Source organism: Centruroides vittatus, unplaced genomic scaffold (genome assembly GCF_030686945.1).
Source record: "Centruroides vittatus isolate TY-2023 unplaced genomic scaffold, ASM3068694v2 contig_16, whole genome shotgun sequence".
Taxonomy (NCBI): Eukaryota; Metazoa; Arthropoda; class Arachnida; order Scorpiones; family Buthidae; genus Centruroides; species Centruroides vittatus.
In genome coordinates this window covers 218,697-244,262 of record NW_027120979.1, presented here as the reverse complement: position 1 = coordinate 244,262, position 25,566 = coordinate 218,697, and the positions used below count along the sequence as shown (strand labels likewise).

The window sequence follows — 25,566 nt, the reverse complement described above, 5'->3', positions numbered from 1 at the left end:
TGCTGGTAGTTTTTGTTCGTTGAGGGTAGTGGTCCGAGAAAATCTACATGGTATGTGCTCAAAGGACTGTCTCCCTTTGGTATAGGATTTAATAAGCCTTCACCTTTCCCCCTTTTCCTATTATATAGTATGCAGTCAACGCAGTTCAGTATGACGTTTTCTATGTGTTTTCTAGCGTTTGGGATATAAAAATTGCATTTTAGAAGATCCTCCGTCTTCGCCGCTGCGAAATGACCTTTCCGATGTACGTGTTTGATTAAGTCAGTTTGCATCGACTTGGGTACAACGTACAGTTCTAGTCCGTTTTCGTATTTGTATAGAACGTTATTTTTCAGCACGTAGTCATTTGTCTCTCCTTTTCCCACTGAATCTTTAAGAGCTTTTATATCCTCGTCAGTATCCTGCGCAGACACAATCCTTGTCGTTATTTCGTCGGAAGAGCGCGTAACTAGTAAAACTGTATTGCGGCTTAGTGCATCTACATGTTTCATCTGACTGCCTTTCCTATGGACAACTTCATAGTCAAATTCGTCAAGTAATAAAGACCATCTTGCTAATTTTGGGGTAAGCTCCTTCTTTCCGAGTGTTCGTTGGAACGCAGCACAGTCCGTAATTATTTTAAATTTGGAACCCAACAAATAGTTTCGAAATTTTTTCAAGCCCTCAATTATCGCGAGTACTTCTAACTCGTAACTGTTATATTTTTCTTGCTGAGGTGATGTTTTCCTACTCATATAATTAATCGGGTAATACTTTCCGTTGTCAGCTTGCTGTAGCAAAACTGCTCCGAACCCGAGGCAACTTGCATCTGTATGCAATTCTAATGGAGCACCACGCTTGAAAATATGGAGAACTGGACTTTGTGATAGCATGTCCTTCAATTTTTGGAACGCTTCTAGTTGCTCTGAACCAAATCTGAATTTTACTCCATCTCTAAGTAAATCACTTAAGGGTTTTGCTATCTTCGAATAGTGGGGAATGAATTTCCTAAAATAACCCGTGAGTCCTAGAAAGCTTTGAACATGTTTTACGGTTTTGGGTTGTGGAAACTTTTGAACGGCTGCTGTTTTAGTCGGAGAAGGTCTAATTGTTCCGTCTTTGATGACATAGCCGAGAAATTCTACTTCGTTCTTTAAGAATTGACATTTCTCGAAATTAAGTTCCAACCCATATTCTGAAGCTACTTCCAGTACACGCTTCAACTTTTCTAAACCTTCCTGTGCGTTTGATGACGGTATTAGGATATCATCCATATAAATTACTACAGTTCTATCTTGTAACAACGGTCTAAACACATGGTAAATATAACGTTGAAATACGCTTGGGCTATTACACAAGCCAAAAGGAACCTTTAAAAATTCGTACTGGCCCTCGTGTGTAACGAAAGAGGTATACTTTCTACATTTCTCATCAATGTCAACATGGAAAAATCCATTTTTTAAATCGAGCGACGTGAACACTTTTGATTGTTCCAAACGATCTATCACATCCTCAATCAAAGGCAAGGGGAAGTGATCTCTGACCGTTTTCCGATTCAACTTTCTAAAGTCGACGCACAGTCTAATTTTGCCATTTTTCTTCTTGCATAAAACTACTGGCGCAGCGTAATCCGAACAACTAGGTTTGATTATGCCACCGTCTAGCCATTCTTGGATTTGGTCTTCTACTATTTTTTGTTCTTCGAATGACATTCTACGTGGGCGATGACTAATGGGGATTTCGTCAGTTAAAATAATTTGCATCTTCAACCCGGTATCCTTAACCTTATTTGGCTCATAGGTTGTAATTAGTTTCATCAAATCCTGTCGTTGTTCTGTGTCCAGAATGTGACTTAAGTCTATCTGACAATCGGTCGCATCTGCCAATTGACTCAAAAAGCATGTTTTTTCGCTCTCAGCTTCTGAGGGATCAGTTAAATCATGCTCCCTGTCGTCGGTGAACGAAACATGGTTAAAACGGTTCAATCTGCCCATATCTGCACTTGATTGTATTTTCTTGCTTCTATCGTAAGGCATCGAGAATGTATCAGATTTGGAAGTCAACTTTTCTTGTTTATTTGCGCCGAAGTCGTTTGTGTCACTGACCACAAGGGGTGGTCGCTCGCCAAGTGATTTAATGTTTTGAAAACCGTTTCCCTCTCCCTTCTCAGCGGAATGCGAAAGGGACATCTGCTCCTTTCTAGGGGCGTCATCTGATCTAACGAGTGTTGATTCAGCTGCAGACTTTCCATCGGGAACAAAAATTCGAGTATAGTTAACACGAATAGTATTTTGACTTCGCTTTCCCATGACTTTGAATCCGTAGTTTGTTATAGAGAAGTTCAGTTTATTCAGAATATCTGTTCCTATTATCATAGAATTACATAGATCACCTTCTACCACGTAAATATTTGCAGGAAGAGAGTATTCGTCAATCTTTATTTCGCTTTCGAAGAAACCTAACGGAGAAACACTATTCCCATCTAATCCAATTAAAGATGCATTATCTGAGTTTAATTTCGGAGTTCCTACTTTTTCATAAAAATGCCTTGATATCATCGTTACTTCCGACCCGGTGTCGACGAGTCCTTTTGTTTTTGCACCTAGGATTTCAGCATCCGTTTCAATCTTGTTGTTACATCCAGAGAAATGGCTTAGTCCCATTTTGTTTACTTCTTTTTGAGGACAAGCGTTAGCTTTATGGCCGAATCTTTGGCACTTAAAACATCTAGTACCTTCAGATTTATACGAGCAATTACTCGAAATGTGACCAATTTCGTTACAATTAAAACATTTGACAGTTTTACCGTCATGCTTACTCCGATAAGGCTGGGGTTTTCGATGCTCTGTAGGTAGATTCGGTTTAGACTGAACCGAACGAGAATACGCAGACCGGATCTTCTCATACACTCTCAACTTTTCACGAAATTCTGTTAAATTATCTGTTCCGTATAACATCGCTTTGTTGCTGGGTATGTCACGTATACCGGAAATAACATATTCGATCAACCCGTCAGGTTCAATTTTTCCATGACTAGCGAGTTCTTGCATTTTAAAGAAATATTCTTGCACAGATTCATTGGAGAGCATTTGGCGTTTAGCCAACATACCGTGCAATCGCGCTGAGTTATATTTACTACCAAATTCCGCTTTTAATTCCGATTTCAATTTATCCCAGGAATTAATACCGCTTTGACTTTCGACAAATAATTTCGCTAACCCTGTTAAGGATTGTTTTGCAAATATAAATTTATGTAAATCGGACCAAGTCATCATTTTAGCAAAGTCTTCGAATGCAACCAGCCATTTATCGATAGAACAATACTCACTACCATCGAAAGGTTTGATTACGTTTTTCACGTCATGAAAGTTAATGGAAAGTTTGCTCATATCCGAAACGCGCGGACAATTATTGCCAGGTGAATCATCCACAGACTGAACTTCTAATACATCTTCGTCTTCGGTATCAACGTCTGCCAAGATCCGATTTGATTGCAATGATCTTAAGTCAGAAAGAGAAAGAACAAGCCTTTCGACGATTTCGTCTTTAGTACCGTCATATTTAACATTTAACAAGTTGCACAAAACAACCAGATCGTTTAATCGAAAGTTCTCATTAATATATTGCACTTTCTTTTTTAGGTTTTCGTCCTCTTTGGATGGAAAATTGAATCCACCAAAGGTTCTCAATCTTTTTCTGTTATTTCTATCTCCAATCTCTTCGAATACAAGTTGATGCAACAATTTTATCGAATTTGTCGAGGCCGACTTTAGCGTTTCGCCGATAATTTCTACGAGCGTCGCCATCTTAAAAATAGAATTTTAGAATTACTCACGGTTTGCCGAAATGTAAGTCGAAGTTCTTCCGGAGGTCGATGTATTCGGACTGTCCACCGTCGAAATTTTCACAAAACAGAAATGTCCGTAAATGTCCAGTGTACCTACAAAACCAAAGCACAGTTCGTCGAATCTTCTCGAGTTGAGCCTAATCCACATCCAAGCCTATTCCTATCCCGGACGAGCCCCCACTTTTGTAGGACTTTCTTTTCGTCTTGTCTCCTACTTTTGTAACTTCGCTTGTGTTTAGTCCAGTAAAGACACTTAATTGCTTACTAAACTAACATTTAATTGTGACACTAGACATTACAATTAACGACATAAACATTGAACATTAAATTTGAATCGTCTCGTCTTAGTGGAAAAGAAAAATGAAGTCCCGTCTGGACTCGTCTTCCGTCTTCTTCCCGCCTTTCCTCTCAAACGTCGTCTGGCTACACCCAAGTCTCGCCCCGTCCCGCTCTCGCCTTCGTCCCTCGCCGTCCGATGGCGCCCCGCCTCCCACATAGATGATAAAATAATTACTGAATTCTTTGCGCTTTATTTGTAAATATAAAAGTAGGTCCAAGAGAAATCCGAATTGTGTGCTTTTTACAGAATAGTAATGGAATGTTTGTAATAGTTTTTCGGATTAGCACCTCGATATAGGATTGGCATATTGGGTTATGTTATGTTATAGTTGTTTTATCGTTTATGGGTTATAACCCCATAAATTTAATAGCTACAACGTATCAAGTGCGCTGGTGAAGTGGCATTCTTCTGTTAACTTGACTGTGAATCCATTTGTTTAGTTTTATTAGCCTAATACTACGTTCGCACACAATCCACGACTTACTTCGATCTCGATTTACATACAATCTGGATTGTGACTGTCGCCAGTCAAACGTCCTGCTGTTAGCACAAGAAGTCCGCTCGAGAACAACCGGCTTTTTTTTTTTTTTTAACTCTTTCCGCCCTGCGGGCACTAAGAGGGCCTCTTTTAGTAGGCCCATTTATGGGTTCGGCCAGGTCCACAATGGGGCGACCGGGTGGTGAGGGACGGGGGCCCGACATACCCGAACGGACCACCCCCCCAAAATTCCTGGGGATTATTCGACCCGTTCGGATTCGATTCCGGGTCCCCCAGAGCGGTAGGCTGCCACCTTAACCGCTCGGCCATCCGGCCGCTGAACAACCCGGCTATTACACGCGATGATAAAACTGACATTACTTCGCGGTAAATCACGAACACCATCAATAACTACCGCAAGGAGTTTCAAGTTTATTTTTCTAGTGTACTTGTTAAAATACATTTTCAATAACTGTGGGGATAGTTATATGATAAGAATAAGTTAGTATTCTGTAAACCAGCGTGGTCGATTACAATAATTACTAATCACTTTATTTTGATGTTAATTATATTGACAATTCTGTTGTAAATTTTATTTCTTGAATAAATTACAGTCCCAACAAAATGACTAAAAGAGTGTATAATTCTTGGCTACAATAAGATGTAGACGAGGCGCTAAATAAATTACGTCGTGGTAAAATTGGATTTAATGAAGCACACAGGACCTATACAATTTCTAAACCATCTTTTCGACGTTATCTGAAAGAGTTAAGTACGCACAAGAAATTCGGTAGACCGAAAGATCTGACTGAAGCGATGGAAAAGGAACTAGTCAATCATGTTCTTATACTGGAATCTTGTTTCTTTAGCCTCACTACAACTGATTTAAGGAAATTAGCGTTTCAGTTAGTGGAGAAATACAAATTAAAACATAGTTTTAACTCGGAAAACGGGATGGCAGGAAAGAAATGGTTCTACAAATTCATGAAGGACAACCCTTCCCTATCTTTGCGTACACCAGAGGCCACCTCAATAGCAAGAGCTAAGGGATTCAATAAAAATGGAATAACTGATTTTTTTAAAACAAATATGAGTAAATATTAGACAAGTACTAGTTTAACACCAACCGAATTTATAATGTGAATGAAACTGGCTTCTCAACAGTATACAAACTGCAAAGAATCATTGCTGAAAAGGGAAAACACCAAGTGAGTGCAATTACTAGTGGAGAAACGGGTTTGACAAATACATGCATATGCTCTATGAATACTACAGGTGAATACATACCACCAAGGTTAATGTGTCATCCTGACACCAGTATAAGATACCACCAAGGTTAATGGTGTCATACAGAATACATACCACCAAGGTTTATAGTGTCATCCTGACACCAGTATGTCGGAATCGACATACGATCCCGATGACGATCTCGTTCTCACGCGAGCGTTTACGTATTATAGGCTGCCGGATCCGGATGGAGACGACACGAGAGACAACGTGGTTAGGAGAGTGCACCAAACACTTATTAAACAATAACAACTATTTGTTTATTTAACTAAGAACACAAATGCTTAGAATTTTATAGATAAGTTACGTCTACAATCTAACAAGTTTGCGTTCCTAGGTGGAGAGAGAGAGTTTACATCTAGACACATTGCATAGATACCTTAAATTTCCGGATTGAAGGAGCTCACTGGGAGTTGCTTTTTCTCTTCCTTTAGAAGTTGCTTTTGAGGAGTCATGTCTAGGGATTGCAATCCAGGAGCGTTTTCAATCCAGCTGGATTTTTGCTGGACCAACATCACTCCAGATGGACCCAGCGCGGATGTATTTTTGTTGCAATAAAGTGTTATCTATCTATCTATCTACCCAGCAATTTATGTTTTTTTAAAGAAATAAAACATTTTTTTAATACTTAAAAAACTTTTATTATTTAGATCGGTCACTATAAATCAGTAAAACGTCTTACACATTTATAAACTGAACTTCGGTTCGGTTTAACACTTGAGATAGAGATAATTAACTTTAAATGCTTAATTAGATTATAATTATAATGTAATTTTTAATGTAAATAATAGCAAAGACAATACTACTACTTAATTTATATTAATATATTATAATAATGTAAGGACGGGTAATTAGTGGCTAAGTGGCTATCAGTCTTACAAGTTTTCTTATATAGGTTTTACATATCAGTCTTTAAGTAATTTAATTATTAGTGTTAGTGAGGTAGTGAGTAAGTAATTAGTAGTAGTATAGTAGTTTGTTATTATTATCACAATCATGAATCACATACATTCATATCATCATATATCTAAGATACTGATACTCATTAATTTAATTAACTATTTAACTAACTAGGTAGTCTCAGTTTCTCACTAATTTTCACAATGAAATTGCCTTGCCTAGCCTACTAACCACTTATAGAATAAAAGTTAAAAACTCTTACTTAATAGAATTAAAGTTATAAAATATTAGTCTTGTCTTGAATTTTAAAGTATTTTAAAGGATTAAATGAAATTAAAACAATCACTACAGTTATTTTTTTGACTTTTCTGGAAGTAAGATCTCAAGAAACAAATGGCATTGATGGTGTTGTCTCTCAACCTACTTCTTAATGAATTGCATATATATTTTGCTGCGGAGAAGGCCCTTCCTGCTTCTACGCTATTTGGTTTCAGGGTCATCAAATAATCATAAATCGTTCCGTGAGGTGATTCATTGACGTCACAACCGACTGTAAATTAGAATTATGCACCAGGACCAGGAGAGGAGTTACTTATTTTATTTAGCGCGAAGACACTTTATTTCGCGAGAGCGGAAAGTCAACTGGCAATTAGATCAGAAGAGGTAATGCGCGGGCGGTGCAGTATAGATAGGGGGTGTAGCACTTGCCACACTGAACGGCAACGTCACTCTCGCCGCCGAGCGATAAAGCACGTAGCAAAGCGGCAACGCCGACAACGTAGACTTTTGCGCCATTATTTAGAAAGTTAATTGAATATTTGCGGATCCGCAGCGCTGTGGATGAAGAATGCGCTGTATCCAGCAATTTCAATCTCTAGTCACGTCACGAAGGCGTCACGTCAAAGGAGTTCACTTATTCAAGGTGTTCGCGTTTCGAAGGAGTCACTTTAAGGAGTCCACTTGGATGGAGAAGTATCCGAACGAGGAGCAAGGCGACGACAAACTTGTAGTCACGACCTCGATCGTCATCCGACCCTCCCTTTTGTTGGGAGGGTCTATCTCGTGTCTCCTATTGTCCATTTTTTGGAAATGTTATAGATTGTAGCCAGTAGATGAATTTCGATGAAAGTTCAGAGTGACACATTCGGACGATGTGTCAGTTTGTGAAGGAAGTAAATTCGGTGGAAAACACCCTCACATCCTTCCATCTTTTATTAATTGTTGGAAAAAGTTTTTTCTTTAAATTTTATCTATTAATATATTATTTATAAAAATTTATAAACATTTTCTCTTTATAAAAGGCTATAGAAAAAACGCGAGAGGAGATCTAGGCTCTCACATCAATATTCAAACGTACACGTATGAACGATCATTTGAAGAAAGGAGCACCACACGGAACTATATTTGCGTGTTCAAAGAATGAATGGATAACATTAGAACTCTTTGTTTAGTGGTTGAAACATTTTATCACGTATACCAAGTTGGAAAAGATTGACAATAAGCAAGTACTAATTGTTTTAAATGGAAATACTACCCACACCAAAAATATGGATGCTATTTTAATCGCACGCAAATATGGCATAATACTACTTTCCTTTCCTGCACACAAAACACACCGTCTTCAGCCATTGGACCGTTTTTTTAAATCAGTTAAGAGTTATTATAACGAAGCCTTATCAATTTGGGTAAGAACAAATCCTGGCGAAACAATTACACAAAGTACCGTTTCGAAGTTATTGGGTAAAGCATACCCAAATTCTGTTCGTATGGATATCGCCATAAACGGCTTTAAATTTACAGGATTGTGGCCATGTAATAGACGCGTGAATGAAGACTTTTCTGCTTCAATAATAAATAATGAAGACTCATTGACGAAACCAATTCCAGAACAGAATATTGAAACTGAAGAAATTGAAAGTCTGTCAGCCGACACACTTCCATCGACCTCTAGGACAAAACCTACACAAGTAGTGACAAATAAAGAAATTGAAACATTTGCTGTCGATATTATTGTGTCAGATTCAGTCTCTAACTTATCACGTCAGACTTCGATAGAAATAAAGGGAAATTTGAATATGCTGGCTCCAAATCCACGTTTAAATAAAAAAACGCGCAAAAGCACAATTTTATCAAAGGAATTAACGTCTTCTCCGTATAAGATTTATCTTAAAAATAAAGAAGATATGAAGCAAAATTTTGTTAAACGTAAATTACAAAAAAAGAATATAAAACGAAAAAGGTAAAAAATAGTAAAAACAACGATTGGTTTTGTAAAATATGCAACGATATCCATGAAGAAAACATGATTCAATGTTTAAAATGCAAGTCTTGGATTCATGATACATGCGGCCGAGTTACAAAACAAACAAGAACATATGTTTGTATTGACTGTGAATGAAGATATAGTTGTGTAGTTGTGTTAATAAAATATACTCGTTTAAACCGTATATTGATTTAATTTTAGTTTGAGGTACGACTTAGGTACTGGTTTCCTTAGTCGTACCGATTTCAATTTTTTAATTTTACGAGTTTAAAGAAAATGTGCACAGACTATTACATTTTTTTTTGCAATAACTAAAAGCAGGGTTTATTAAGGTTTCCAATGATACTCATAAGTATGTGTTTACTAATATATTCTCTGGTTTCTTAGAACATTTTTTAAAAGGTACGACTTGGGCAACCTTACCTTACATTATGATATAATTATAATATAACCCAATATTTCAATCCTATATCTACGTGCTGATCCGAAACGATAAACATTCCACTATTATTCTATAAAAAGCAGACAATTTACATTCCTCTACAGACTACTCTTGTATTTACAGATGAAGCACAAAATATCCCGTAATAATTTCTATTAATAATAATTAATAGATGAAATATCATCTATTAATATATCAAAGTTAGTTCAAATCTACTTACCCTCTCTTGACTGTTTGGAGATATGCAGATAAACTGTTGCTGTTGTTGTTTGAGAGCATTTGCAGTTTTAAACGGATATCGTTTGTCAGCTGTCGTCTTTAAGAAAAGAAGTAATTAGGGAACGACCTGTTTATACTCCCGGTGAAACAGCTCTTCTCTTTGCATACTGCTTACAAATCTTGTAATCTGCTCTCTCCGATACTTAAAAAATACTTGAAATATCCGAAACCTTCATTCTGTTCAGTCTGTTTTCAATAATTAACGTTCTAACGGATTCAGCAATTTGGTTGTGGCATTATAATTATAAAAGAATTGATATTGAATAACGTAGAAACGTCGATTGAAAAACTCACTTTCTAAACTGCTTTAAACCCAATCTCCAAACTGCCTTATGATACCAAACGTATTTCTATAAGATGAAGATCAGAACATACGTCAAGTTCATAACATGCACACCGTTTACAAAAAAAGAAAAGAAAAGAAAAAACCTAACCACAATTTAAGTTTGCCTTATCTTGTCGAAATTGAAAAGCTATCTTTACTGCAATTTTTTCCGTAAATTTTATTAGGCGTACAGTACATCTTGTATTTGTTAGAATCTTACAGCATTAATACAACCTGAGGTTAAAGCTAGATTTATTTTAACACCACATCCAAATTATAGACAGATGCAGAGCTATCAAAATGGCACCCATACCGTACAATAAGCTGTGTGGTGTGAACTCATTTTTCAGGAGGAGAGTCGATTTATCAGAATTCTAAAAAGTGTGAAACAGAAAAAGTATGTTGATTTATTTAGTGTGACGAGTTAAACGATGTCGAGTAAACCGAGTTTTTTAACACTAATATCATAAATGCCTATGTAAGTCGGCCGGGACCACAAAAATTGACTACGTAACCGACGAGTATCGAGTTATCCGGGTGACGACTTATGCGGACTCGACTGTATAATAAAGTCCAGAACAGAGTTGCTTATCTTTCCCGGCGACATTTAAACTGCGTATGTGCCGCCATCTATTATAATGCTTTACTATTATTAAATTTTTAAAAATATTTTTAATTATTATAAAATGGCAAAAACGCTTAATATACAGGCCAGCGATATGTTTTATAAACAATTTGTAAACGCGAAAAACGAGTAAAACCGTCATTAAACCAGACACTATTGGAAATACACCCGATTCCCTTTCTCTCCCTACTCCCTCAACCTTTAATCACCAAAATTAAAATTAAACTCAAAATACCCTAATAAACAAACCTTCCTGCAAAAGTTCAGAAATTTTCGACAAAAAGCACAGCAGTTATTAAGCTTCAAAGAAAATGAACAAAATCGTGCCTCTCAAACACACATACTAACATCCATACATGCAGAAAAACTCCCAAAATTTTAAAATATCTCATGTTTTTTAATTGTCCTATTTTTTTCCTTTGATCGAATGAGGCGTCGAACCCTATGCATATAATTAAAAGGCCTTTTCGTTCCCACAGTACAAAAGTATTACCAACAAAAATGATTATTTAGTTCGTTAAGTACTCGTTTATTTTAAATTTTTAACTGCAAATTTACCTAATATCTTGATTTTAATATTTCATAATTTTTAGTTAGTTTTTATTTCATTAGTAAAAATGATTAACAAAAAACAAATTTATATAATAATTTAGCGCTCAAAATGTCTATATGCGTATAGCATTTGCCGAAATTCGAGTACAAAGATAAATTTCTGCCTTGTTTAAATACTTTATTGTTTATAAAGTTTACAAAAATTGGAACAAATTTGTTTTCAAAACGCCCGTTTCAGCCATCTTTTATATAAAGAAAAATTTTAGTACATAAACATTTTGATTTTACAGACTTTTTAAATTTAAATATATTTAATACGAAATCATTAAACTTTTCCCAATGTAAATAAATGATTTAAAGAAATCACAGTATAAAATAATATTCGATAATCATACGATATACGATATAAACAAAAGAAAATGTATATTTTAGAAAACTGCAGAGTAGGATTTACATATATCAGTTTTGCTTATAATTACTACAGTTATATAAAATATTTATACGAGCGATATCACTTTTGCTCAACCCTGGTTTACTGCTGACGTCAGTGAGGCTCGCACCCAGTTTTAATGCTTCCAAAGTTTTGCTGTGTCTGTCCTTTGAAAAATATCTTTCTCTATAGAGCATAACGGAATTATAATCAAATTCATTTAATATTCTCATTAGATTTGGCGGAAACTTATAGAAATTTATTCTGTGATCTACAAATAAATTATAATACTTTAAACAAGATTTAATTTATAGGCCTATACTTTGAAAACAATTGTTTAAATTGAAATTCTCTTACCTGGATCTATATTCTCCCAAAATACTTTTAGGTATTCATCTCTGTCGGGTCGATTCTGTTCGTGATGGAAGCCGACAAGATGATTTAATTCATGTTCTATGCTTCCATGATTCCAGCAACCTGTTGCCAATGATAGAACTTGTTCTCCTTTCTTTCGACCGACGTGTGAATAACAGCTAAAAGTATACGAATTAATTATACATTTGTATATAGTTTTCTGATGTTTTTTGCATTACTTACGTAGGGCCTCTGACAATTCTTACGTAATCTTTTTCGTTGGTCCTCTGTACAAATCGAACACAAGTTTTCCGTTCGAAATGCTTTATGGTTTTCTTTAGTAATCGTCGAAATCTTTTGGAATTTAATCAAAGTTTTAAAACCAGATATTATAAGATAAATATTTCAAAGATTTTAAAATAATTGGAAACGAATTTTTACACAGTTGTTTTTCAATTACGTATGGTATGGATCCGCCGGGCCACAATTCATAATTATGTGGAACTGCATTTCTTGTCTAAATTTATTCAAGTTGGAGTAACTGAATATTTTACATTTACATTACAACTGCTTAATTTACAATCGTCGATCGATTTGTATTATTACTTACATCATCGAAATCTCCAATGATATCGCCACCAAAAAGATTGGGATTTTGTAAGAGTTGATCTGCATCTTCTGAATCTACTTATAATTTTGCAAATTAATTAGTCTAAAAACTAAATACTAACAATGATTACGGGATGTACAACTTTACCTTCAGAATGCTTGTGATGAAAATTTTCAAAATTTTGATCAATTAAACGGTTAGAAAAAGCCAGAAAAAAGATTGCTAAACAAATCATTTTTAAAACTTACAGCTCTAAATGGACATAATGCACTGGTTTATAAACAAAATACTGTGTACTCCAATAAACTTTACTTTACATAAATAAAACAAATGTTTACATTAAATAAATGCAGAATAATCTTTTAGATGTTTTTTCCCAGCTGTTATGTGAAACGTAAGAGTATAGCGTATGGTCAAAAAATACCCTTTAAGATGTTTATATTTTTGAACTCACGAGGCCTTGAAACGTCGAAAAATAAAATCAAGACTGCTTAAGCCTATCTGATAGCACGCTTTACAAGTTGCGAATAAAATATTTTTAAAATAAATTTATTATAAAATTTGATTTAATAAAATATACTAATCGGGAAGCCAAAGCCTAACGTTGGAAATTTCTAGCTCACCGACTTAATGCATAAGTTATAAGCCTAATTTTCAGTTCGAATCGAATGAATCGACCGAACATAAGATAACGAAAATCAAGTAATTGCGCATGCGCGTGGAAATCGGACAGACTGTCAAAAGTCTTAACATAATCACTTTACCACTACCGTGTATTATGCTAAAAAGAATGTTCTCCGTATGTGTGGATGAGAGTGTGTTTGTGTGGAGGACACGAATGTGTTCATCCACTTTAAAAAATAACTGCCGTGTATTGACACTATTTTTTTTAGTGGATAAAAGCCAAACGTTTGGTGAGATAGAAAGAGCTAATGTGTCTTATCTGGCATGGGGTCTGTCTTCACTTTTACGAATACAGATTAGAGATAAGATAGCACTAAAAGATATAGAGGAAATCGTCTTTGGTTTGAAATTCAAGGCAGGAAATAATCGCGCTTTCGAATTATCGAGTTTCGAATTATCCGAGATTTATATACGTCTGTACAATATGTCAAATGCCACGTAACTGATTAAGCAAACGGTATACGACTTCGTATACAGAACTTTATTTTCGTTAATTAATAATTAATAATATTAATTGTCGGAACGAAGTGACGACTAATACTTGACTTCATGCATCCCTTGTCAACATTATAACTCTAGATTGAGTTGTTTGATCTTGATAAAACTTTCTAGGACGATGATATTATATTGCAATCTGATAGTTTCCCCTTACCTTAGCATCCTAGATGACTATACATAAATGACGGGGATTAACTCTTCCAAAAATCAAAATAAATATAGGGAAAGAAAGAGACATTTATCGGTCTTACCTATGTTACATTAAGTCGAGTGAAAAAAATAACTGACTCAGTATTTCTGAAGAGTTACAATAAAGATCGCTACGTGTCATTCTGTAAGTCCAAGGCCAATAGGGATAGCCAGAATTTCGAGAGACGTTCGAAAATCAATTAATGTATGGCATATTCTGGCCTTATATTTGAACGCTTAAATGATCCAATAGAAATCGAATATATTGTTGAGAACGAATGATTATTTGTTTCTGTTTTTCCTCATAATCTAGAAACTAAAGGTGCGAGCAGCTTCGTTCCGACTACACGCTGATACAGCGTTACTTAACTAGTTTAAATGAAATGCAGGTAAATAGCACGTGCCCAGTGAGCATCTCACATATTGCTAGATAGCCTTTATAAAAAGTAAATGTTAGCAAATTTCTTTTTAAAGTATCCCAAATAGTAGTATGTCGCCCAAATGTAGAAACTTACAGTCATACGAATATCTCAATCTGTTACTGGCAGCCCCATCTTGCAATCCCGAAAACCATCCGTATTTTATGAGATAAGAGAAAAAAAGCAACCCATGGGTAAGAATACACCCAAAAACGTATTATTGTAAAAGCAATGCTATATTCACCAGATTAAAGTTGTTCATAAAACAGCTTCTTCTCTCGAAAATTGTTGAAACTAAAATCTTAAATACAATAGTAGAGATAACAGAAACTTATCACACCTACTGGTAACATTAAATGACACTTCTATCATCAAATAGCAACTTTATTTGCTGGTATGAATTTCGGTACACCCTCATCAGATGAAGAAATTAGAAATATTTCAACGGCAAGTGAAATTTGTGTTATTTGATTGCCGGTGTAGTTAGTCGCTGAGCCATCTTGTTTGTAGACAGAACACAAACAAGATAGCGAACGAAAGTACGCCATCGTAGCTCCGTAAGTAAAATTCTGCCTTATATTGTATATATAAAATGTTATGAGAAATTACGTCGTTTTATTGACAAGTTATCCTCCACCTACTCGTTCTTCGCAATGTAATCCTGGAGATTTTCTTTTTCAATCCACACTATAAACCAGGGGTAGGCAAGAAAGAGTTTAGTGCGAGCTGAAATCTAGGTTTTGCAGAATGCATGGGAGCGACAGTTCTGTACTGTCGTGTCAGATAGTATGGTAAGGCGCGCAATTTTATTATATAATATACATATAATATAAAACAAATATTGAATTTTTTTAATAAACATATTTTCACAAAATTACAAAAATAAAATTGTAAAACTAATAATAAAAAACAGAAATTAACACTTTCAGCAAGAGTTACATGTAACTCAAAAAGAGCCGCGTTTGCCCATTTCTGCTATAAACCATTTCCTTTAATTTAATAAATTCACGATCTAAGTTAATGATTACCGAAGCCAAAAGAACAATCTACAGAGCGATGAAAAGAAAAATTTATTTTTATCGAGGAAATTCCACAGGCTCCAACGTTTCGCCCTAAACACGAAAGAAGAAGAAAACCGGAAAAGATGTTTTGCAAACAGAAATGCATCGATAACAACAATTGAAACGGTGAGACGAGAGATCACACTCTTGCCTTCAGTTGAATGTGGTAGAAAATTTTCTACAAACACCAATCACATTACACCACATCTAGGTATTAAACAATCTTAAACCGATTGCAATTTCGCTCATACAAATTATTGCCGAATGTCAAAGAATACGCTCCTCTCGTCTGAGGGATGAATTAATTAATGAATGGAATAATTAATACATTATAAAATCGGAGAACGGATTCAAATCTGGATTTCCCTGATAACTTCGTTTACATTTTACTGCTAATTTCGTGATTATGGGAGTTCAAAATAATTATTTATAATAGTTTCGACAGAATTCATTTTTTAAAACCTTATTTGAATAAAAGATCATTTTTAAAATTTTAGACTCACAAATTTTGAAAATTAAAGAAATTGGAAATTTTTCAATTTTAAATATTAGATGGCGCCACTCTTTTTTCAAATTGACAGTTAGGTCGCATCGAGGTTCGGTGAGTGCAGCTTAGGATTAGAGAAATGCTAAACTAGGTTTTTATTGTAGATACTGAATGATTGAAAATTGTTGTCTGATGAGCTAAGTCCTTCAGAAAGAAATCACAGGAAACGTGCCATTTGGGTGTTTTCTTGGTGTTCATTTCGACGCCATCTTCGGATCAGTAACATAATTTACAGTCTTGATGGAAGGCGATAGCCTCGTTGACGATTTCACTACAAAGAAAAAAGGAAGATATTTTTAAAAAGCAGAAGAGATTTCTCGGGTAACATTTGACGTATGGAATGTCCCTACTGTTTGTGAAGTGTGGTAACAAGTATTGTAGTATTTTTCGTGTCTTCTTTACTGAACATTATTAGATTAGTAAGTAGATTTTTGGTTTGTTTCGAAGAAATATTTAGGAACAATTTTCAATTAACGGTTGAGTTTTTATAACTTTCAGTTTTGCATTAAAAGCTGTAAAATGTGAAAACCGAAGGGAAGTTCCTTCTTTGTTAAATACAGTTGTACCTGATTTTCTCCTTTTTAAAAATCGCAGATAAAACTACTTTGAATTTACTTAAAACGTATAAATATACCGTTCCTGGATAAAAAGAAATTAATTTAAATTCTTTTCACTTTCAGGTCGTACAACCAGCTGTAATTTTGTGGCAAGAAATAACTAAGGAAGAATTTCTAGAATTACTAGTTTAATTTTGGAATATTTAAATTTGACTTAGGAAATAATGTTTTGACGTCATTTAATTCGAGACTGTTATTTTCAGAATTATTTTTCATTATTCAAGAGCATTTCTGTGTTCTAAATGAAGAATTCTTTTCGGGAAAAAACAACAGTTGAAGGATACTTCTGCTCTTAACGAAACATTAACTTTGAAGTTAATGTTAAGAAATTATACGAGAAATATCAAGAAAGAAAACGTCTTTCGTGCAAGTGAAGAAAAAAAGAAAAATCGACGAAGATCTTTATATATATATATATATATATATATATATATATATATATATATATATATTTGTTTTGTTTCTGGAAAATACACTCCGTTTATATTGTTTTCAGGAAAAAAAAATGTATAAATTACTTTCCTTCGTGATATTGTTAATGTGTGTTGATAATCCGTGTGAATATTTATTGTTTCTGGTGTGGTGGTATCCTTCGTGTATGTTTAACGTTTAAATATTATTTTTAAAAAACCAGAAAGTGGGAAATTTTGTTTTTATTTGCATCCAAACTTTAATAATACTTTTAAAATAGTGTTTTTAAATTTATATATTTGGTTTGACAATAATTTGAAGAGTTTTAATCTGTTTAGAAATTAGTTTTAATATTTTAATTTTTTGTATTTTACAGGTTTAAACATTCAGAATGCAAGGAATGGGGAGTATCAATGTGACAGTTGCAAGAAAGAATTTACTTCGAAGTGTTATTTGAAATATCATCAAAGGATTCACACTGGAGAAGGGGTCTTGTTTTGCCAATACTGTAATCGTCAGTTCAACTTTTCCTGCAATTTAAATAAACACGTCGTCATTCATACCGGAGAAAAACCCTTCGCCTGTGATCATTGCAAACAACGTTTTACACAAAAAGGAAATCTGATTCGGCATCTCCGAACTCATACAGGGGAGAAGCCATTCACTTGTCATTATTGTAAGCAAAGTTTCACACAAAAAGGAAGTCTGATTGCTCATCTCCGAACTCACACAGAGGAGAAGCCATTCACTTGTGACTATTGCAAGCAAAGTTTTGCACATAAATATACTCTGAAAGATCATGTTCGTCGTCACACCGGAGAAAAGCCATTTTCGTGTAATTATTGCTCACAAAAATTCGTTTCTAAATCGGTTTTGAATAGTCATGTTTTTAGACGTCATAAGAATAAGAATCTTAAATAATGATGACTTTTATGAAGTAAATTGCGAAAAAAAAACAAAGTTGGATGGAAATCGAACTCATTGCATTTGTTTGGACAATCATTTTAATAGTCGTATTTTACTGAAGAGAAAAACACGAAATAAATGTTGTTTTTCTTGGTTTGTAATGTTCGCATCTTTTATAAACTTTTGATTTTGTGGACAAAACAAAAAATGTTTTGTCGAATTATTTTTAAATAAATGGAACTGTAATTAATATAGAAAAAGTATTTGTGTGGTTTACTTAGCACGGTAGAATCCATTTCTGTCGATCACGAATACAGTTGCACCTCGTACTTCGAACTTTCGCTACAATGCAATCGTTGGCATCAGACAAGACACGATAAGTTTCGTTTCACGTGATGGTTATTCTTTCTCTTTTTTACTTTTTAGAACTTCGGCGTGAAGTTGAAAATTTTCTGTCCATTTTAAAATGATACTTAATAGTTAATAGTGATACTTAATATTTAGAAACTCGATTTTCAAGTCTGTATTTTGGTAGCTAATTTCCACATCAATTGATACTATTTTATTAATAACAATATTTTATTCATCAAATAAAATGCAAAGAAGTCAACATCAGGATTATAAACAAGAAGAAAAAATACAAGGTGAGATAGAAAAACTTTCTATAGACTTAAAGTACCTAAAAGCGCACCTAAATGAACGGACACCCCTTAGAACATTTTCTTTACCAAAATCAATAACAGAAGCTATACCTACAAGAGAAAGAAATTATATTAACTTTAAAATTCTTAGAGCAGCGATAAAATACAAATATATAAAAATTAGAAGATTAATTAGAACTCTTAAAAAATATGGAAAAAAAAAAAAAAACTAAGATAAGATCGTCACAAGATACTAAAGAACTAACAAAATATAACCAGCAATACGAAGACAATAAATATAAAAAATTAATTAAAATATTTCAATACCCAACTAAAATACAACTCGCAAGTTGGAAAGAAACACTTATATTAAATAAAACTGGAATAAACATTCCAATAGACATCAAAGAGATATTACATAAAGAATTAGACTTCAACGGTCCCAACAAATGGAACTTTCTAAACATAATACCGAATATATATAAAATGTGTAACGATCTACCTGAAGTAGAATCAACTATAATGAAAACTAAACTAAGTAATAAAATCAGAACATATATAACTAAAGAAGGAAACAAAACAATAATAAAAGATCCTAGTTACTTTCAATATAAAACCCAAATTCAGAACCTGAACAACTTCCTAAGAGATAATACATTAGAAATTATTAAAGCTGATAAATCAAAACAAATAGTCAAGAATGGATAAAAAATAAAAAGCAAGAAATTGTAACAAATCATAAATTTAAAAAGCTACCTATAAATCCTATATAAGTAATATATTCAGAGCTTAAGAAAAGAATTAATAAACTAGAAAAACTTAACGAAATTACTAAAACAGAAAAATTGTTTATACTAAACGAAGAAAATAACCGTATACCAAAACTAAATATAAAACTTAAAACGCATAAGATAGGCGAAAAAGTAAGACCAATAATAGATTTTAAATATTCAACCTTATACAACCTAGAAAAATTTCTAAAACAAAAGCTTGAAAGATACCATAACTCACAACTTGCAATTAAAAACGCAGACGAACTTATACAAAAACTAAATAAAATCGATATAGAAGATAAGTACAGAATGGCTAGCCTAGACATAGTTGATATGTATCCATCAATAACTTGGAACATAATAGAAGAAAAGCTTAATAATTTAAATGTCAACAAAAAAATAATAGACTTAATAAAATTCACGTATAGAAGTAACTACTTCGAAACCAACGGAGAATACTACACCCAAACAGAAGGAATAAGCGTGGGATCGGTGATCGGCCCAAAACTTGCCGAACTGATTATGATAGATATTGATAACATAATATATAATATACCAGGCAGTAAAATTTTACAAAAGATGCGTTGACGACATTTTAATAATATACGACGAAACAGAAATTAATATAGAAGAAATTAACAAGCAAGTAAATGATATATACAACGCAATAAAATTTAAAATAGAAAACGAAGATATAACAAGACAAACAATAAATTACCTAGATATTACAATAACAAGACTAAAACAACATCTAGAATATAGAATATTCAAAAAAACCGAGTTGTAACCAAGAAATAATTAGATACCACTCAAAAATGCCGTTATACGTCAAGTACAATATACAGTCAAACCTGTTTTTATGCGCTCTTTTTATGTGCGATTTTTTTAATGCGAATTTTTAATTTGTGCGGTTTTTTTTGTGCGATTTTTTATTTGTGCCGTATAGTTGGCGACTAGTCTCGTGCGATTCGTCATGTCTCACGTTGACTTATCATAGCTAAATAAACTTATTATAGCATAAATGCACTTATTATAGTAATATTATTGCATGAATATGCGAAAAATAAAATTATTTACTTTTTAAGTCAACAAAACACCACCTGGACAAAAATATGTAAAACAGACGATAGACCAGACGATGCAGTCAAGTGCTGACATCTGTTGTCAATAAATTCTATTTCGTACGGTTTCGAGTTATTTTCTACGTGAGACTTTTTTTATGCGGTCCCTATTCACCGCATAAAAAAATATTTTTTTAATTGTGTTGCGAAAACTATTTTTTATAGCCCCTCGTGAAGTTTCGTGCGATTTTTTAATGCGTTTTTTTTAATGCGGTCCCTATCCCCCGCATAAAAACAGGTTTGACTGTATATAAAATGGAATATGACAAAATAAAAAACCGGACAAGCCAAGAAGTACACATACACATATGAAGACCTCGTGGAATTCAGAACGAAATTTCTCCTAGCAGGATTCCCGCAAAGACTGTTAAACGGATGGGAAACCAGACTTAATAATCCACAAACGCTAAACCAAAATAAACAAGTAACTAAAACAAAATATATTAAATTTCCTTATATCAAAGGCCTATATGAACAAATCAATACAGAAATAAAAAGAATAAACTACAAATTAGCACCAACATATCAAAAAATGGAGAGCAAGCTGTTAACCTCGAACCCGTTAAAAAACCAACAAATACCGACCGAAGCTCAAAGTACAGTATATAAAATTCCGTGTACCTGCAAAAATAAAAAATATTATATAGGAGAAACAATAGGAAAGTAAAAATTAGACTGAAAAAACATATAGCAGACCTAAAATACAATAGAATAAATTCTGCATTTTACGAACATTGTACTCTAAATAACTGCAACATAGACAAAGATAGCGTCAAAATACTGCATAAAGAAAAATTAACGTACAACCAGAAGTTTAAAGAAACCATAGAAATTATAAAAAGTAAAGACAATATAAATAAAAACCTAAGCCTTAAAATAAACGACAACTGGCTTAATATATTATAAATTAAAATATTTTGGGAAAAAACAATTTCCTTTGAAAAAAATGAGCCTGCAAAAAAGTTTTGGTAAACGACCACAAGGCGGCGAACGGCATACGTGGCAACACTAGCCGTACCAACGCAAACGTCAAAAAAGGGGTGGAAAGGAAAAAGGGGGCGGAAACAGTTTTAAAAATCTTTTATATTTGCAATATATTTTTATGTCTTACAGCGAACTTTTAAAGTTATAATGCACTTGTTATAGTCGATGAACTTTTTACAATCGTAATGTATACAGTTAACAAGATTTTACATTTTTTTTAAAAAAAGATAATCAACAGTTGACTGAGAAGGGGCAGGGCCCGAAACGTGTACAGACAGAGTACCGTATCAACGAGAATGAATAAAGATATCTGATAGAAAACTTGCCAAGTGTCCTTGAAGAAAAAACACACAACATTAGTGTTTATCAAGTCTAAACAATATTTTACTTTTCAAACAGTTGGTAACAGTATATTCTGTATCTTCACGTCGAGTTTGTTTTGTAAGTTTGCAGTATATCAACTAACTCTTCCTGAGGTTTGTCAAAGTTAACATATCTAATAATAAATACTTGATGCATATCTATTCACATATAACAGTTGATTCGTCCGAATGGTTCACATTTCAGATGTGAACCAGGGTACAGGTTGCAAATTGCTGTTGGGGGTCATCAAAACTGTATAGCATGTCTACAACAGCAAAAAAGTCCAAAAAACCGTACCTTTAAACATAATTCTGCGCCAGAAAATGTCGCCCGAAATCAACTGCACGCGATCGTGAGTAGCGCCGCGCATCTTATTTCCGGATAAAACTGTCGTGTTTTATGTTTTCCAATTGCAGATTTACCACAGAATTAAATGTCAAAGCTGAATCTCATACTCGGAATAATCTTTATATAACTAGATGATTTATAGAATAAACCTGTGTTAAACATTCTTCCTTTATCGTAGAAATATGCTTATCAATCTTTGTATTCATCTGCTTTATTTACTTTTACTCGTTTCATTTATTTACTCAAACAAGAGAAAATCATTCTTCTGAAATTTATATAACGGGTAATGTAAATACAAATTCATAGCAATGTCTATTATTGCATTCGTTGAATATATTTGATTGCAGTCGAGAAACTGGCAAGGAGACAAAAAAACACAACGTACACCGGAACAATACAGATTATAATTGTACACGTGTAATTCGAAAATGAATTATCCCGATCAACAAAACATATGTCCCGGTGTCATGATGCGTCCTGTATTAGATTCGGCAAAAATATTTGGAATTGATTTTGTAGCTCCGTGTCATTGCACGTTACGAAGAAGAGGTAATGAAAGAACAAAACTTTCAAAATTATTCAAAATATATTGTGATTCTATTGAAGCGGTGTTATAGACAATTGTAATTGTTTACATTTATTGAATATTTAATTTAGACTTTTATTGCTTACGAATCGTGCATTATTTAAAGGATTACGCGTTGCATGGTGCAGTAGTAAACACTGCACTAATCTTTTATGCGGCGGCTCAGTTCAGTATTTTAAGAAGAAGAAAATTATCTCTGCACTGCATTGAAAGTTGGTACAAGGAAGAGTATAAAATAATTGATAAGATGCAACTCTTACAGATTTGTGTCCTAATATTTTTATTTTTGGTTTTTTTATTTATTTCGATTTTCTCACAGATTGTCGTATACTTAGAAATTAAAAGACAGAACGGTTCAAACAGCGAAGCATTCGTTTGTTCTGTTAGCATCACATTTGTATATATTTATGTTTCAGCACACATTATATCAATTATCTTAGTTGCTTTCTGTGTAGGTCTTGTCCTAATGAACAGATTAATGAAACTTTCTGAAGAGCTAGCAAATATGAAATCGGAAAATACAGATTTGAAAAATAAGTTACACAAATTTATCAACAAACACGTAGAAATACGGGCTATTATAGAACATGTGAACAAAGAATGGGAAATGCTATCACCGCTTATATATGGATTTTTTATGCACTTCACTTGTGTCATCTTATATGCTGTGATATTTGTGAATGTAGATCCTGATTACAAATTTTTTCTGGCAATTCTTTGTTTTGGTTTTCTAACAGGTTGTCTTGTAATAAGTGAACTGGTGTCATCTTTTGTGTCGTCGGTAAGTATTAACCTCGTAACAAAAATAACTTTATATTCAATTATTATGCCTTTGTGTCCTTAATTATAGCTTAAATTTAACTTTGTATACTAATTACATTTATCAATTAACAGGACTTATTATACTGGAAAATTATGGATGCAGATATTTAGTCTTACTGATCAAAAATAATATTTTTTATTTAGTTCACCTGGTTTATTTAGTTCACAGGTGAACTAAATAAAAAATATTTCTGATCAGTAAGACTAAATATCTGCATCCATAATTTTCCAGTATAATAAGTCCTGTTAATTGATAAATGTAATTAGTATACAAAGATAAATTTAAGCAATAACTTTATATTTTTTAATATTTTTTGGCATTTAAACGCTGTTTCTCTTACATGTTTATCTCCAAATCCTGTTAAGTATATAATATTATTCGTATTTGTGATTTAATAGCACTAATAAACAATTTTTATTTCATCTTGTGAAACTCCAATGGGCATGAAATAAGGTTGAATGTATCAATGCCAGTTTTTTTAAGACCAGCATTTTTTCATAATATAACAGACTAGTTCGTTTCACTGTTTGTTTCATGATTGCTTTCGATTAAGCATGTAAATTGCCTGAATAACACACTGAATATAAGCGATTTATGATAGAAATACATATTTTTAGCATAAAGTTATAAAGTAAGCACTCTGTATTAATGCTGTACAGTACAAATTATTATAAAGTAGATAATGAAATGAAATGTAAAAAAATTAATGAATGGATCATTTTTTACAGCTTTATGATGACTTTGTGTCCATTTACAAACTTTCCTCTGCAGATCTACCGTTAGAGTTCAAACTGAAGGTAAGTGTAAATTTTATTTTAGAATTAAGATAGATTTAGTATATTTGTCATCAAGTTAACTATATGTTGAGGAAAGTAATTCATACAAAATGTCTGCAATCCCTGAACGTAACTATACAATAGCACTGAAGTAGATTAATTACAACAAATAAATTCCTATTAGGTATTCTGAAAATTGTAAATGCTATTTGTAGGATTCAGGAAAAGCGCGCAACGACGAACGTTGAGATTTTTTTGTTACATGGTGAGGGCTGCGAAGGATTCTTTTATCACTAACTCCGATGGTGATGGATTCAGAACGCAAAATATAATCGGAACTTCCTCTTCACGTAATCTGTTTAAGAATAATAAGCTTGCTAACACAAAAACAAATGAAGAACAATATATCAATAACAGATAACCTTTCAGAAACTACACATTTAGATTGCAACGAAAAAATGCTCACTTGTTTTTTTAAATTTGGATTTACAAACTGATCATCTTCAAAATGTTAGCGCATAAACGACAATCCCTGTACAAGTAGAGTGGATCTTTTTCGAAAACACTATACAGATCACTCCGCCGACAGTTTCTAAGCGATATCTTGCATCTGACAAGAGTTAAATATAAATTAGACAGACATGCAATTATTAAAACAGAATTATTTATGTGTAGGATAAATTTACTTACCTTTCGTAAACGGAAAAATGACAGCAATAAATTAAGATTTCTGTAATTATTTTGATTCACTGCTGCACACACTGAACCTGCCATACTATCACCTTCCTTTCAATTACAGTTACAGTAAAGCTATGACACTTGATCTAGCAATTATTGTCTTTCTCTCTCTGCCGAGAAGTGGCGCTATTATGTTTCAGTTACAGCTTTTAGAGCGAGCTTTTCTATCTTAGTGTTGTAGAATCTTCGCATAAACACTAACATTTATACATACAGGAAAAAAAAACCAAATTGTTTTACATTTCTTGACGTTTCAACATGTTTCGAATCTAAAAATGTGAAAATCTTAAGGGTTCATTTTTTGACCGATCTCCACACTTTCGCTGTGTTATATAATAGCAAGAAAGTCATAAATTACGTGTTTATACTT

The 25,566-nt window shown here is 33.4% G+C and overlaps 1 protein-coding gene across 1 annotated transcript in view; it reads right to left on the bottom strand.

The window, feature by feature from the left end:
* LOC136968800 (gastrula zinc finger protein XlCGF8.2DB-like) overlaps positions 1 to 25,566 on the bottom strand; it is an 80,442-nt gene that overhangs the window by 40,515 nt on the left and 14,361 nt on the right. The gene's annotated exons all lie outside the window — the stretch shown is intronic.